At 40.1% G+C, this 15,996-nt stretch overlaps 1 non-coding gene across 1 annotated transcript; it reads left to right on the top strand.

The window, feature by feature from the left end:
- Nucleotides 1–14,417: 14,417 nt before the first annotated feature.
- On the top strand, nucleotides 14,418–14,524 carry LOC145071543 (small nucleolar RNA R71). The gene has a single exon (XR_013690552.1). It is a non-coding gene; the product is annotated as a small nucleolar RNA R71 (small nucleolar RNA).
- The last annotated feature ends 1,472 nt before the right edge of the window (nucleotides 14,525–15,996 follow it).

Genomic DNA, 15,996 nt, shown 5'->3' with positions numbered 1-15,996 from the left:
CTTACGGTCAACAATTGCCTCAGGCTCTTCGATCAACCTTTTATTTTCATCCATCATTAACTCTGAGATTGGAATTATGTCGGGAACATCTCCCGTGAATTTCCTCAAATAACACACATGGAAGGTGTTATGAATACCATTGAGTTCTTCGGGAAATTCCAGCTTGTAAGCTTGGTTCCCTATCTTCTGAAGAACTTTGAACGGTCCAATAAACCTTGGACTCAACTTTCCTCATTTCCCAAATCGTATAAGTCCCTTCCACGGTGAGACTTTAAGCAAAACGGAATCCCCAACTTCGAAAGTTATTGGTCGTCTTTTCTTGTCAGCATAGCTCTTCTGACGATCCTGGGCTGCTAACATCCTTTCCCTAATCACCTTCAACTTCTCAGTAGTCTCATGGACTATCTCGGGGCCCATCAACTGCTTCTCTCCGGCTTCAAGCCAACAAGACGGCGTACGAAACTTCTGCCCATACAAGGCTTGATAAGGAGCCATCTTGATGCTCGAGTGAAAACTATTGTTGTAGGAATATTCTACCAGAGGTAAGTGCTCGTCCCAATTCCCTTGGAATTCGAGGGTACATGCTCTCAACATATCTTCCAGCGTCTGAATCGTTCTTTCGCTCTGACCATCAGTTTGCGGATGATAAGCAGTACTCAAACACAACTTTGTACCTAACTCCTCTTGTAGACTCCTCCAAAACCTTGACGTGAAACGACTATCACGATCTGATACAATCGTAAGAGGGACACCGTGAAGTCTTACAATTTCCTTCACGTAAGCATTTGCGAGCTTATCCATAGACCACTTCTCGTTGGCTGCTATGAAGTGTGCACTGTTGGTGAAACGATCCACGACTTCCCAAATCATGTCGTGACCGTTCTTCGTCCTGGGCAGTTTAGTCACAAATCCATGGTGATGTCTTCCCATTTACCCATGGGTACAGGTAAAGGTTCCAAACTCCCATACGGTTTCTGATGTTGTGCCTTAACCCTCGCACATGTTACGCACTCGGCCACATACTTCGCAACATCGAGCTTCATCGTCGGCCACCAGTAGTAGGGTTTTAGGTCCCTATACATTTTAGTGCTACCGGAATGAATCGAGTACATGGTCTTGTGTGCTTCTTCCATCAGAAGATCTCTTATTCCTCCCGTCTTAGGTACCCAAATTTGATCTTGGAATACCTTCAGTCCTCGACTGTTTGTACTAAACACTAACGTTCTTCCCAAACGTTCTTCCTTTCGGTCATTTTTCTCTAAAGCTTCTTCTTGAGCTTTCCTGATACTTTCCACAATCGTCGAGACGACTTCAATTCTTAACGCTCTTGGCCTTTTCCTTTCCAGATTGACTTTCCGACTGAGAGCATCAGCAACAATATTTGCTTTACCTAGGTGGTAAAGTATCTCACAGTCGTAGTCCTTGAGAAGTTCTAGCCAGCGTCGTTGCCTCATGTTCAACTCCTTCTGATTAAAGAGATACTGGAGACTCTTATGATCAGTGAAGAGCTTGCACTTCGTGCCGTAGAGGTAATGCCTCCATATCTTTAAGGCAAAAACTACCGCTGCCAACTCCAGATCATGAGTGGGGTAGTTCTTTTCGTGCTCTTTCAATTGTCGAGATGCGTATGCTATCACCTTTTCTCTTTGGGTCAGAACACAACCCAAACCGACTCCAGAAGTGTCACTATAAACCGCGAAATCTTCGACTCCATCAGGTAGAGAAAGTATCGGTGCTTCACATAACTTCTTCTTTAGCTTCTCGAATGCCTCATCGTGTTTCTCACTCCACATATACGTAGCTCCTTTATGAGTCAAAGCTGTTAATGGAGCAGCTATCGAAGAAAAGCCTTGGATAAATCGTTGATAATATCCGGCTAATCCTAGAAAGCTTCGAATCTCCGTGGGACTCTTTGGACGTTCCCACTTCATTACAGCCTCGATCTTTGCGGGGTCAACCATTATTCCCTCCTGGTTAACAACATGACCCAAGAATTGGACTTCCCGTATCCAAAAGTCGCATTTGGAGAACTTTGCAAAAAGCTTCTCCTTCTTCAACACTTCTAATACTTCCCGTAGATGCTTGCCATGCTCTTCTTGGCTTTTCGAGTAGATGAGAATGTCGTCGATGAACACTATCACGGATTTATCGAGGAATGGTTTACAAACCCTATTCATCAAATCCATGAATGCTGCGGGAGCATTGGTTAGCCCGAATGACATAACCAAGAACTCGTAGTGTCCATATCTCGTTTTGAATGCAGTCTTCTCAATATCCCGCTTTCTCACCTTTAGCTGATGATATCCTGACCTAAGATCGATCTTTGAGAAGTAGCTCGAACCTTGCAGCTGATCGAATAGGTCATCAATCCTCGGCAATGGATACTTGTTCTTCACCGTTGCCTTATTCAGGTCTCGGTAGTCTATACACATTCTCATACTTCCGTCCTTCTTCTTCACGAATAACACCGGAGCTCCCCAGGGTGATGAACTAGGTCGAATAAAACCATTGTCCAACAGCTCCTGAAGTTGCGTCATGAGCTCCTTCATCTCCGTCGGTGCTAATCGGTAAGGTGCCTTTGCTATCGGTGTTGTTCCTGGTAACAAGTCTATACGAAACTCCACTTGCCTATCAGGTGGTAATCCGGGAAGATCTTCGGGAAAGACTTCCGGATAATCACACACAACCGGTATATTCTGCACCTCTTTCTTCTCCTTCTTGGCATCGATTACGAATGCCAAGTATGATGCACATCCTTTGGACAAACATTTCCTGGCTTTCATCAGGGAGATGATTCCAGAATTCACTCTGCGTTTGTCCCCATACACCATAAATGATTCTTTTCCGGGTGGGTTTACCTTTACTATCTTCTTTTGGCATTGAATCTCAGCATCGTTGGCGCTTAGCCAATCCATACCCAAAACGATGTCGAAACCGTTTAACTCTATGGGTAATAGCTCTTCATGGAATTCGTTTCCGTTTAGGTCAATGACGATGTTCCTAATATGATTAGTAACAGGTACGAATTTGCCACTGGCAACTTCTACAATCAGGGCATTATCTAGTTTTTCTACAGGCAATGCTAATTTCCCACCAAATTTATGCGACACAAAGGAGTAGTTGGCTCCGGAATCAAATAGTATATTTGCAGGCAAACCATTTACAAGAAAGGTACCTGAAGCGACGTCTGCTGCCTCCTTTGCAGCCTCGAGCGTCATCTGGAAGGCTCTCGCCTTCGGCTTCGGTGGTATGTTGGGTCTTCCTGTCTCCTTCTTCTTCGGGCAGTCCTTCAAAATGTTCCCTTCTTCATTGCACCCATAACAGGCTTTCTGGTTGAGGGTGCATTCATTGGCATAGTGCCCAGGCTTTCCGCACTTGTAACAAGTGACCCCTCCGTCACACTTCCCAGAGTGCTTCTTCTTGCACTTGTCACACCACTTCGCTTCTGATCCTCCTCCCCTCGAACCAGACTTCGAGAATCCACTCTTCTTGTTGGACTTCAAGGATCCATTGAACTTCCGTTTTTCACCAACCTCAGCCCTCTCCAGACCTCTTTCCTTTTGTTGGGTCTCCACGTTCTTAGCTGCTCGAACAGCTGATTTCAGAGTGGTTGCCATCTTGACTGTTGGGCCAAAGTCAGCCGGCAGTCCGTTTGCGAATTTCTCAATTTTGGAAAGTTCGGTTGGCACTAGGTATGGAAACAACTTCATCTTTTCCGTAAATACAGCAGCATAGTCATCGATGCTCATTCTCCCCTTCTTCAAATTTTGGAACTCATTGTTCAGATCAATCAGGTCTATCTCTGAACAGTACTGCGCCTTCAGTTGTTCCAAGAACTCATCCCATGACATTTTCAGAGCTTCTCCCCGTGGCATTGTATCTGCCAATAGCTTCCACCAGCTCAAGACTCCAGTTTTCAATTGTCTCACAGCGAAGACAGTCTTCTGCTTCTCGCTGCAGTCGCAGCTCTCAAACACCATCTCCATCTCGAAGATCCAGTCCATAATCTCAACAGGCTTTGGGCTTCCTGAGAGACTTGGTGCATGGTTTCGCACCTAAGAAATTTTTGTACATCCGCCCATCCTTGTTGTTTCTCCCTTCTGGGCCATCCTTTTGCTCACATTAAGTCCCTACTTGACTCACTTGGCGGCTATAGTTCCCTTCCTCAGATGGCTTGGTAACTGGCTCCGTCGGTTCAACATGTATGGTAGGTTCATCCCTATTTTCGTGGAGCATCCGTCTCATTTCTTCTCTTTGTTCAACTAGCATAGCCTGAATCATGGCTTGAACTCCAGCCATGGTGACTGGCTCAGGTGCAACTTCTTCAACAACAGGTATTTGCTGAACCACTGGGAGTTGGTTCGTACCTCCATTTGCGTTCACGTTTCCGCTACGGGTCCTTGCCATCTTGATCTATACACCAAATAAGGTGAATTTAGATCTTTATTTAGGATAGACGTTTTAAATCGTCCTTATCACTCCGAAACGTTTACATGCTAGTTCTAATATCGTAGTCGTACGTTTAGAATTCTAAACACATAAGGTTTCCAGATCCGGTCGGCAACAGACCATAGATCCGAACAATTAACAGCATATTATGCACAAAGCATTTAGCACATAAAAGCATTTTAGGCACAATTCCTAAAATAAGCTAGTGCTAACACCACACAATCATCGCTTAGCATTCTAAGTTTAAGTCTAGAAATCCTACAAATTCCTAGTTCGCTTAAACTAATGCTCTGATACCAACCGTGACATCCCCAAAATCATGGCCAGAAAAGACTGGTTTGTTTATGCTTTGTTTAAAAATCAGAGTTACATTTTAAATGAAAGTGTTGCGGAATTTGTCCCAAAACAAAAATATGATAAAGATTTATCAAAAGCATTTCCATAGAAATGTATTTCATTAAAAGACTCGGGATGTCATGTTCGTACAGATCAAAAGCATAAACAGTACAATAGAAAGCCTTACTACATTATTTCATATCTACAGGCCTATATCCGTAATCCCTCGTCCAAAACATCACACCTATGCTCATGCGCCACTACCTGTAATACATAAAACTGAGTGGGTCAGGCTTGGGAGCCTGGTGAGCACATAGGGTTTTCAACCCACAATAAATAAGTTTATTAATTTCATCGATCAATAATAACCCGATTACCCGTTCCCGTTATCCTCACTTTACGTCCCTAAACACCTATCATAAGGGACCTAGCCTAAGGATCATCATCGGGACGGACACTACTGCTAAGGGGATTCCTCAGCAATAAATGTCCTAAAGGCAACCATGTGGGGGATGGAGTACACCGGTGAACATATCGTTCACAAACACCTACAGGTTGCGAGCCTGCTAGTGTTCCACTGGACTGTCTAGAAGAGTCCGTGGTGGTCATCCATACTCCGCTAGATGACAGAATCAACAACATCAACATCGAGGCCTCTCATCATTTTATCACACATCACCCATTGCATCTACCCATGTTTTACCCCAACATTTTCGTAGATATAAAATACATATACAGTTTAAATCATTGAAAACATGTATAACAACGTTCATCTAGCATAGATAGAAAGTATTCAGATAATATGCACACATAGCATGTAATTTATATAAAATACTTCATATCTATGTGTAAGTTGAAAGTAACTATGCACTCACTTGTTAAGGTGATGATTCCAAAATCGGGCAGCGCTTGCTTCTAACGATTCTATTTTCCTTCGACGAAACCTAGCATTATTATCGCTAAATTTTAGTCTAATATTTACCGTGACCAACTATTAGTCTTAGTATTATTATTATTATATAAGCGTTAAACAATATTTTCCAACCACTATGTATAGACAGGGGTCAGACATAAAACACCGGAGGGCAGGACCATTTTGGCATATAGCACTTCTGAAATCCAACAACCCTATGCGTCCTTTAAACCAGATTCCCCGTACCGCGAGTAGTTAAAAAAAATATTATAACGACACTTATATAAGTTATAATAATAGCTCAAATATTTATTATAATTTCATAATAACAATACTAATTTTAAATATAAGCTATATTAAAATAAGGTAAGCATAACTTACTTACAAGAGGTTTTAGCTAGGAGTCGGGCTCTGCAGGGGCAGAACTTCATCGCTGAATCTTTCTAAGAAAGATTCGTGCAGCACTTCAGCGCTCACCTTACTATACTAAGCTACAGAAAGAGAAGTCGAATCACGAGGGACCGAAATGCTCGGGGGATAAGGAGAGAAAGACTCTTGAATCAAGAGAATGGTGCAAGAAATATGAGAGCCCAAGGCTCTTATTTATACTAATTGAATTTTCAAAAACTACCCTCCATAATTACTTAATGACCTTTTAGTTATATAAACAACTAAACACCCATTTATAATACTATTATAAATGGATTTAATGATATTTGTACTAAACTAATGTCGAAAGAACTCAACATTAGTCTTATAATGACCGCATCGTCGATACCTTTCTAATGATATATACATATGTATATATATGTGTACGTATACATGATTTATACTTTATTTTAATACGTAAATATGCTATTATAATTTGTAACTCGTTCATACGAACTCCGTTTTTGACGTTCTTTATATCCACGCGTAGGTGAAGACGTACTCTACAACTTTCGTTTAGACTCCGTTGGCTAATTTTGACTTTATTTTTAAAGTTATATTTTTAACAAGCCGGGACAGGATTGATATGTTTAAAATCTCATAACTTCTTCATACGAAGTCAGATTTGGGCGTTCTTTTTATCGATGTTCTTAGTTTAACATATTCTACGACTTTCGTTTAGATCACTAAGGCTAAATCTCGCTCTATCGTAAATTCACTATTCACGCTTCCCGGTATCGTGCCGGTTTTGTCGTGAAACTTTGACGGGTCATAACTTCTTCGTTATAACTCGGATTTCAGCGTTCCTTATATGCACGGAAACCTTGAGACATATTCTACAAGTTTATGTAGAGATATCGGGATTATCTCACACTTTAATTTTGACGCTCATTTTTATTCTTTATTAATTATACATTTATAATTAAATAATAAACACATATAATTCACATAATACTCAAATATTTCATCTTCATTACTTCAAAAAGAGTTACAAGAGTTGACCTAGACTATTACATTGATAAAAATGCTTAGCCCTGAAACCCGGGCGTTACAACACATCATTAACCACCACCACCACCAACCACCAGCCACCACCCATCACTACCCACCACGACCCAGCACCACCACCATCACCACCCAACCACCACCACCCGCCACCACCCATCACTGATGTGCACGAAAGTACCCACTAATTTTAATATTTATAACATAACAAACTTAAACTAACTATGCACTTATAGGCAGTGTACCTAGTCAGATTACAGTATAGTTTGGGTAAGTCGGGTGTCGATCACAGGGAACGGTGTTATTAATTAATCTACTTGCTATTAAATTAACCTAATTATTAACGATTTTAGAAGGGGTTTCTATCTGATTTTACAAGATCAGACGAACTTTACTCAAATTCAATCAATAAGTAAAAACACACTCTTGTCTAGTTCGAATCCACTCTGTCCTTATGGCTAGCTAATAATTATGGATTATCAAGTTGATTTTAATTGTATTAGTAATTTAGTTCTAACTTTACCAATAATTAATTAATTCATGTCAAACTATGTATGGTCACACACAATTAAACACAGAATCAATTATGAATATGAATATGCTATGTAAGATTTATTATGTAAACGCAATTATAATCACAATACACGTTCTCTAGCACAACTAAGTTTATTTACTCTAGTTACTAACTAAGACTGGTCAATCCTAGCTCTAACAATTTAATGTTCACTAAATCATTAGGTAAACAAGTTCATGCAGCTAATGGTCACTAAACTACACTGAACATGAATTTAAGCAACTAAAGAAACAAACACAAGCATGCTAGGTAACTATAAATCAAACACAAGCAATTTACCAACTAAATAAATCCATAAAAATTAAGCTATTCATAAGTTAGAAGCTTCATCTAGCTAAACAAGAGTAGCTAGATTCAGCTGCTCATAATAGCAACTAACACATTAACACAAATCAAAGTATTAAGAAACATATTCTCAAGTAACAAATAATTAAACTAGATTATGGACCTTCACTCTTATGGTGTTGAAACCCACTTTCCAGAACTTTTCTTCTGCTCAAAATCGCCTTCTGGAACACCTTTCTCTAGCCAAAAGTCTCTTTTCTTTGTAATGACCAAGAGAGCTTAAATAATCTTAAAAATCCCGCGCCATGTCGTGGATATACATGCCACGACGTGATCCCCAAGTTATCCGCATCGGTAAGGTCTCCTTCTCTATGCGATATTTATCTTCAAGACTACTCATGCCACGTCGTGGATATCCATGCCACGACGTGGTTTTAGTAATTTCCGTGGATTTCTTCATCTCTTGTGTTCCAAGTCTCCCATGTTCTATAGATTGTCGCTTTTGGTCCCTCTCTTCGAAAATACTTCTAATTGATTGAAAATAACAATTTAAAGTCATAAGTATCATTATTCTAAACATATTATCAACTTATTAATAAAAATGTACTCAAATATTGCCTGAAAATAGGTATAAATATGGCAATATCAAAATACCCCACACTTAGGCTTTTCTTGCCCTCAAGCAAATTTAAACTTAACCCTTGATTACTAACATCACATAGAACAATCCGACTCCAGCTCATCCATTATGCCAAGACCTCAACGCATGCATTTGTGTCTAAAATTTTCCTAAAGTACCCCCATACTTTAAATACTCACAATCTTCATAAACACTTGCCCACTTTTTCCGAACAATGCTCATTTTATGCAACCCTCCGAATCCATCCGCAGAAAACCTCCTATCCTCAAGGTATTTTTAGTTGAGCAACCCAAATATACATAATCTAGATTTACAATTTATGATAACACTATGGAGATCTTTTGGAATTCTTCACTTCCTTGATAATTTGATCTTTGATTTCTTTGAATTCACCACCTTGTTGTTTGATTTTTGGTATCTTCAACTTTTTGAATTTCTTGGAATTTTGATCTTTTGATCCTCACTTTAATTGCTCCAAAATTCTTCAAACTTTTCTTGCTATTCTCTCTCTCTTTTTTTACATGTACCTCACTTTTTTCACTCAAAACTTACATGCTTAAGCAGGGGTGCTCAACCTCAAGCTTTATTGGTTAACGATAATAATTTTCCAGGATACATTTCAGGTTTAGGCTGCTAAACATATTGCATCCCTCAAACCAAGCGGGGTTATGTTTTTGTTCCATGATTTCACTAAAATAAGGGAGGCCACAAATGCACTATAACGTGTATTGGCTCAACTAACCATTTGAACTCTTATCGGATCATCCCATATAACACTAGCAACTACAGTTCAAATTATTATTACTAGATTCAATTACTAAAAATTTCAATTTTCAATTTTTAAATTTTACCATCAAATTTTATCATTACCTAGCAATTTACTTTTTCTACCCCCTACCCCACACTTATTTCATACAATGCCCTCATTGTATGCATAAAACAAAATTAAAGAAAAAGGGAGAAAAAGGAACAGACTCCCCTGGGATAGTGGTGTAAGCATCTCCAAAAGTGTCGAAAACGTGCATCTCGAACACGGACCTCTCAAAAATATAAAGTTGGTGTAGAACTGGATGAGTATGTAAATAAACCGCGAACATGACTCGAAACTTCAATTCTTCAAAGTGGGTGCAAATATGTAGAAAAATGTGGGAAAGTATAAAATGACTCACGTCGTGGCAGAGAATGCCACGTCGTGACCTTAGATCAAAACGCGAACAGAATGCATCTTCAATTCTTCAAACTGGATGAATGCCACGACGTGGTGTAAGAAGCCCACATCGTGGAAACTGGACGTCAGGAAAAAAAATGCCTCATTGCTTTTATCATCCTAGCAGCTTGACCAGTGTCTTAATGGGTTAAGACTCTTCAATGTGAATATACTTCCCAACTGTAACCTCTCTACCTCTAACGTACCCCACACTTATCTTTAATTGTGGGTTCCGACTCATGACTTTAACCTTCCTTGACTTGACTAGACAAACACGACTCTTGACTTAACCTTATATGCTTCTGAGAATTCCAATGCTAATATGAAAAACGGAACAACCCAAAAAAAATAAAAGAGTAACATCATAGTTTAACAATGTCTTACAAATCAAATTCAAACACTACATAAAAAAACAAAAAAAAAAGCTAAATAGAAAATAAATCAATCATCATCTCCTTGTCCCTGTGCTCCACTTGGTCCTGCCCCATCATTCTGCGGATTTCAAAGCTCCTCCCATGTTGGAAAATAAGGATAACGTGGTGGCATAGAAGGTGGCCGGGTCATACCCAAATGTGAATAAATACCCTCAGTAAGCTGGGTATGATAAAGAGTATGGCCCCGGAGGTTATCCAAATAAGTTCCCACCCGACTCTAAAAAGGGTCGGTGGGTACTCCTTGTACATGTTGTGGAGCAGCATGCTCTCTCTCCAACTCTCCCCTAGCTCGAACATTTCGTCGCCTCGGTCTGGCCGGTGGTTGCTGCTCTGGCTGTGCCTCCTCCAGCTCCGTATCTACTGGCGGTATAACAAAACCACCTCCAACATTGACCACTACCCGCATAACTCCCAAAACTTGAATGGTTAAATTAGTGTCCGAGAATCAGGTAAGATTCCTCACAAAGTCGTGAGTCAAAATGTGATACGACCGAGCAAGGCGAGTAACCAAATGTCCTCCCGTAATCGGACTCCCGGGCCTAGAACTAGCCGCTTTCTTTCCCATGAACCTCGCCAGCATATATGGTAAATCACAGCAAACCCCAGGTGTAATAAGAGTCCACAGATAGAACAAATTCTGAATAGGGACTTTATCGCCATGATGCTTGTGATTTATAGAAAAAGTAATAAGGCGATGTAGAAATCGGTAAACGGGATTCCGAATCTGTGACTCACTAGAGTCACGAGTATTATACTCGTGGTTGGAAATACTCCGCTAGAACTGGACATCCATAATACCGGGATTAAAATCCCAAACACACCCAAGTAGGAATGGTATGAAAAATGGAGATTGAGTCTCCACTTCCATATAAAGTCCCATCCGCCAAGCGAACTCCCGAAGACTACATTCCCTATAAACGTCGCCCAACCGAAACACAAGTGCCCGGTTATAATTAAAGTCGATGGTGCGTTCTTCGAAGACTACGGTAGAGAAAAACTCCACCGATAACTCCCGGTACACGGGTTCTTGAATTGCAAACAAATTCCGCCACCCGTGACAAGTGAAGGAAAAATGATCCCCTTCGTATGTTTTCGTCCAATATCGTTCTAATTCAACAACCATTCCCACACCCGTGACAAGTGAAGGAAAAATTCCCTGTTGTACAACCATCCCAACCGATTTTCATACATAGTTAATAATGGTCGAGGAATGCTTTGTGGAAACCGATACAAAGGATGAATACTCGCCACATCAATCGGATTTTCCTCCTGTGGAACAGCCCTTCTAGGTCCCATTTCTGCAAATAAAATTAAACATAAGCAGCAAACACCCAAAGCATTAAAAAAATAAAACTGTTTGCCCAGAAGTCACGACGTGGCCAAGCACGCCACGTCGTGAACCGCAATCGGGACGTGGGTCTGGATCGGTCACTCTATATACGATTTTAACCAAAAACAATACTTGGGGTTGGTTCCTATTGCTATTCAAAGGACATGCAACCTAAAATCAACAACTAATTTCAACCAATTTCGTGAATCTCATTATTCACATAAACCCTAACTATTAAAATGTAAAAATTGTAAGAAATAACTACAATTAATGGATAAAATACATACCAAATGGAGTTAGAAGACAAGAAATTCGAAGAATTTGGAAGGCAAATTAAGAAATCGGCTGTGGGGACCTTGTTTCCGTTCGTGAGGCAGCAAGCAAATGGGGAATGTGCGGTCAAAGGGTTTTAGGAAATGGTCCCCCCCCCCGCCCCGTGACTTTTTAAAGGCCACGTCGTGGCATGCGCTTACCACGTCGTGGATTTCAAAATAATCTGTTAATTTTTTTTTTCACCTCATCCCCATATTTGCTTTGTAACCACGATGTGGCTTATATAGACCACGACGTGGCATACGTTTGATTTCAAAAATGAGTAAAATCATACATTTTGACTAACTACTTTGCATTCCATTTATCAATTAAAGTACCCCACAGCTAATTCTTACCAAGTATCAGTTATTAGAGGATGAGCTGATATCTTTCCTAATTAAAACTCAAAAATTAAAAGAAAAGAAAATGCAAACCAAGCTCGGGTTGCCTCCCGAGAAGCGCTTCTTTTTATTAGAGTCTTGAGCTGGACTCCGTGCCTCCTACGTTGAGTCCTCGGAAGAATCCACCACTAGGATCTTTTGTTCCTTGAATCGCCTCTTGTAAGCTTGCACACGTCTTTTGTACGCCTTTTTTGAATTCTCTTTTTTAGCTTTGACCTCTTCTTCAAGCTTGCGTTTAATCCCTTGAGTCTTTAATTTTTCTTCACTCTTCAGCTCCATACCACTTGTCTCTTCATTCACCATTTGCCTTGTCACCTTTAAAGTAACCTCTTCTTCATCACTTGTCATCTCCTCATCTTCTTTGCTCACCCAAGAAGGTGGACTCTTGTAATCAATGACTTCAACTAAATAGGGAATAGATGCTCTTGGTTTTGTTCTTTTGACTTGATGAACTGTCTTGATCTCTTCTTCCATAAGCCTTTCTAGTTCTTCTAGTTCATTATCTTCATTGATTGTGAACACCTCTTCTTGAACATGATTCCTTTGGAAGCCATCTTCTATCCCAAAAACTTCTTTTTCATCTCCAACCCTCAAGGTGAGCTTAGACTCGCGAATATCAACCAAAGCTCCAGTAGTGTTAAGTAATGGACGACCAAGGATAATTGGAACATTGGGATCTTCCTTCATATCCAACACTACAAAATCTATTGGAAAAACAAATTTTCATATTTTTACTAACATATCCTCCACAATGCCCCGGGGTTGTGTCACTGAACGGTTCGCCATGTGAATAGTCATTCTTGTAGCCTTCATCTTATGAATCTCCAACTTCTGATAAAATGAATAAGGCATCAAATTAATGCTAGCCCCAGAATCGGCTAAAGCATTAACCTTCATTTTGTTACCAAACTCACACGGAAGAGTGAGGCGTCCAGGATCTCCCATCTTCTTTAGTGTCTCTCCCAACACAACTTTTGAGCTTTGTTCACTTAGAATCACCTTAGAATGCTTCTTTAATTGCTTGCGAGTGTCTATCAAATCTTGCAGTAATTTCTGATGCTCGGGAATTTTGGATAAGGACTCGACAAAGGGAGTATTAATTGGGATTCCCTTCACATCCTTAACAAACTCTATATGCTCTCTTTCCAGTGGACTAAGGGTAGCTTGGGAAGGAAAAGGCAAAGGTGGCTGATAAACCCAACCAGCTACATAATTTTTCTGTTCATGAGGGGCCCACGTCGTGAACTTATATGGTTCACGTCGTGAATTCTGGAATTCAGCAGCTTCTTGATTTTCGAGCTTGGGCTTCTTCAACTTTGGATCGGGCTGCTGTTGTTCAACTTCTAAGGCTTCTAAGAACTCAGAGATGGCCTCTTCTTCAGTATCTATGGCCATTACATGAGATTGGGCATTCGTTTCAGGATTTTTTGGGGATAACTTCTCATGAACCAGAGTGGCTAGTTGACCAAATTGTACTTCAAGGTTATTGATGGAGGCTTGCTGATTCTTTATTAAAGTTTGCTGTTCAATAATAGCAGAATCAGTGGCATCGTGTCTCTTTTCCGAAGCTTCCATAAACTTCATCAAGATGGTCTCTAGATCGGGTTTCTTCTCAGCTGGTGGCTGCTCCTTTTGATAGAAGCCTAGACCTGTCTGCCTATACTTCTCTTCTTTTTTCTCCTTATACTCTTCATATGGCAGCCACTCCTTCTTTGGTTTCCTCCAGTCTTCATCAAACTTATCCCTACTCGAGTAGCACACTTGAGCTTTTTTGTTCCCAAACTCATCTAAATGACAGTCTTTGGTCAAGTGCGGACCACTACACCTCTCGCAACCCACTCTCATGGCATGAATTGACTGGTCCATTTGTGTTATCCTTCGATCCAAATTATTCAACATAGCCATCACAGCTGCTATTTTTTCGGTTTGGGTCCCTCCACCGCCTTTGATTCCATCTTGCCTAGGGTTGTGGTATTCGCGAGAGTGCTTCGTGAATTCTTCAATCAGCTCCTTGATTTGTCAAAGGTCCTTGAGAGTCAAGGAGTTGTCTCGTCATAATGTTGACCCCATCATAGAAAATCGACATCTCTTGTTGCACATTTAGATCATGTTGAAGGCAATTTCTGAGCAAGCCCTTGTACTGCTTCCATGCTTCGTATAATGACTCCCCCGGTTGTTGCTCAAAGTTAGCTATTGCCTTCTTGAGTTTAGCTATCTTGGATGGTGGGCAAAACTGGTCCAGAAATTGCTCACGCATTTGAGACCATGTTGTGATTGTGCCCAGTGGAAGTGATTTTAACCACTCTTTAGCAGCTCCCTTGAAAGTAATGGGAAGCATCCTAAGCAAGACGGTGTTTCTGTTGACATTTGGGACATTGAAGTAATCCGCAATGTCATTGACTTCATCTAAATGCTTAAAAGCATCCTCATGATCTTTCCCAAAAAATGGGATATCCTTTAGTGCAGTCAACATGTGCCCCTTCACCTCGAATGTGGCAGTGGCAGGTATTGCGAGTTGGACTAAACTGGGACCCACATCTTCTCGGATCCACTTCTTGTAAGCTCCCATGGACATCTCTTCAATGTTTGACATCTCGTTCCTTGGCTCGTTCTCGGGTTCGATCGTAAGTTCTTCAAATTCAGGCTCGGTATCGTATTCGGATTCAGTTTGGACGGGTATTTGATCCAAGTGTTCAAAATTGCTCTTGTGCCTTGAAGATGAACTTGACTCTCCTGTCTTATTTACCGACTTCCTTGAAAATGCTGACTTTAGCTCTTGCAATGGCGTCTTCTTATCAGTTTTTTGTGAAGTGCAGCTTCTGGATCTTTAATCGGGGGCACCAAAGGCGTGTTAGATCCTCTGGTCATGAAATCCTACAAACTAAACACAATAAAAAAACGTAAAACTGAAATAGAAAAATAAACTAAAAACTAAAAACTAGAATTCTCAGAAACCACGTCGTGGCGTGTATCTGGCCACGTCGTGGACTCTGTGGCTAAAAAAAAATTTAAACTTTGCTGAAAATTAACTTTTTGTGGGTTTTACCCCACAAAAAGGATCGATTAACTTAATGCAAATAAATAAGCTAATAAACTAAGTCGTTCCCCGACAACGGCGCCAAAAACTTGATGTGCACGAAAGTACCCACTAATTTTAATATTTATAACCGAACAAACTTAAACTAACTATGCACTTATAGGTAGTGTACCTAGTCAGATTATAGTATAGTTTGGGTAAGTCGGGTGTTGATCATAGGGAACGGTGTTATTAATTAATCTACTTTCTATTCAATTAACCTAATTATTAACGATTTTAGAAGGGGTTTCTATCTGATTTTACAAGATCAGACGAACTTAACTCAAATTCAATCAATAAGTAAAAACACACTCTTGTCTAGTTCGAATCCACTATGTCCTTATGGCTAATTAATAATTATGGATTATCAAGTTGGTTTTAATTGTATTAGTAATTTAGTTCTAACTTTACCAATAATTAATTAATTCATGTCAAACTATGTATGGTCACACACAATTAAACACAGAATCAATTATGAATATGAATATGCTATGTAAGATTTATTATGTAAACGCAATTATAGTCACAATACACGTTCTCTAGCACATCTAAGTTTATTTACTCTAGTTACTAACTAAGATTGGTCAATCCTAGCTCTAACAATT

Source organism: Lactuca serriola, chromosome 8, assembly GCF_051521515.1.
Source record: "Lactuca serriola cultivar US96UC23 chromosome 8, Lser_US96UC23_V15, whole genome shotgun sequence".
NCBI classification, from domain to species: Eukaryota; Viridiplantae; Streptophyta; class Magnoliopsida; order Asterales; family Asteraceae; genus Lactuca; species Lactuca serriola.
Note: the sequence above shows the minus strand (reverse complement) of the source record. Positions and strands in the feature narration are given on the sequence as shown.